Source organism: Vigna unguiculata, chromosome 4 (assembly GCF_004118075.2).
Source record: "Vigna unguiculata cultivar IT97K-499-35 chromosome 4, ASM411807v1, whole genome shotgun sequence".
NCBI classification, from domain to species: domain Eukaryota; kingdom Viridiplantae; phylum Streptophyta; class Magnoliopsida; order Fabales; family Fabaceae; genus Vigna; species Vigna unguiculata.
The window spans coordinates 9,830,329-9,831,819 of NC_040282.1; the positions used below are offsets into that span (position 1 = coordinate 9,830,329).

The 1,491-nt window shown below is 33.3% G+C and overlaps 1 long non-coding RNA gene across 1 annotated transcript; it reads left to right on the top strand.

Annotated features, from left to right (window-relative positions):
- The first annotated feature begins 341 nt into the window (after window positions 1–341).
- On the top strand, window positions 342–611 carry LOC114182733. Its single transcript, XR_003604180.1, has 2 exons — window positions 342–466; window positions 572–611. It is a non-coding gene; the product is annotated as an uncharacterized LOC114182733 (long non-coding RNA).
- The last annotated feature ends 880 nt before the right edge of the window (window positions 612–1,491 follow it).

Consider the following 1,491-nt stretch of genomic DNA (forward strand, 5'->3'; position numbering starts at 1 on the left):
ATAAAGAGATACTATGAAATATATGATTGATAGATTAGAGTTGTTGTTCTATTTATTTTATTTGTTTATTTAATTATGGCACGCGGAATATTAATTTGTGGTGTGTGTTATATTAAGGGAAAATGTGTAGCTTGAAGGTTGGTGGTGATTGTTGCAGGTTAGAGAGTAGACACTAGTTTGAATTTTAGATGGTTCTAAAAAGGATAGTGATACTTTAGCATCTTGAATTTAACCTGCTTATGTGTCACGTGATTTGGAATTAGGATTTTGATTTTTTACATTTTTTAAACCATTTTGACATGGCATTAGACGAACTCAAAAGAGACGCGCGTGTGAAAGAAAGAAAAGAAATGGTTTGAAAGAAAGATAGGTTTGGAAATGAAAGGGCTGGGAGAAAAAAAGAAGAAGGGCTAGGTTGAAAGGAGGGTTTACAACGTTCTTTGTTCCTTCGTTTGAAAGAAGAAAGGTTTATCGCCAACCTTTTATGCTTTTGCATCCATTTTTTTCTCTTTCGTCTTTGCTCAATGCTTACCCACATAAACCATTTAAATTTTTTGTTTGGTGACAATAGAAGCGACAATTGTAAGTGGGATTCCTCTCTTCTTCATTTCCAAAAGCAACAAACAAGATCTCTCATATTTCGATCCTCCGAATCTCTCTCCTTTTCTCCACCAATGATGTTCTCTTACCGGAAATGGGTGCTTAGAAGCTGCACGTGCTCGTTGATGACAACCACGTCGACCACAAGGTTATTGAGCAGTTGCTCAAAATCTCATCTTGCAAAGGTAAGAACTAAAGATGAAGAATTTTGGTTGAAAGATAAGTAGTATTTCGAAGAGGGTGTGTGAACTGAACCTTTGGCAAACATTTGAACTGGATTTTGATGGAGGTGAGTTTCTAAAATATGGGTAAAGTTGATTCTAATGGATTTTGTTTATTTATTTTTTATTTTAGGATAAAAGATAAAGTGTGGGTATAAGGAGTTTGGGCTTAACACTATTTATGAAATTTAGGATAAAAGATGAAGTTTTTTTTTTTTGGTTCAGTACAAGAGAGATTCAGATTCGTGTGTGGAGCCCTTATGCTAAATTAATTGCTATTCTTGTAAGTTTGCTAGTCCTTTGATACATGATCGTATATATTCTATGAATGACCAACTTTACATTCTAAGTAGAAATCTTTCAAGTCATATTCATCTTTCTTGTACATATATGTATTTTCTATTTCAGACATCTTCCTTCTTCCATCATATTTTCAAAGTCCAGTTTTCAGATAAAAAAATACACATCGGTGGTAGACAACCCTCTGCTTTGTGCCTAACTATCATTTCTCTTTTGCTCATAGAACAAGTTCCTTTTGTAGTAAAGGATTTGTCTGTGTAAGTTTCCTACTTGTTTTTATTTTATAATTTTCCTCATGTATAAGAGATAGATCAATTTGATTGAATAAAACTATTAAATTACTACTAGTGTGGTTTGTGGAATGTGAATT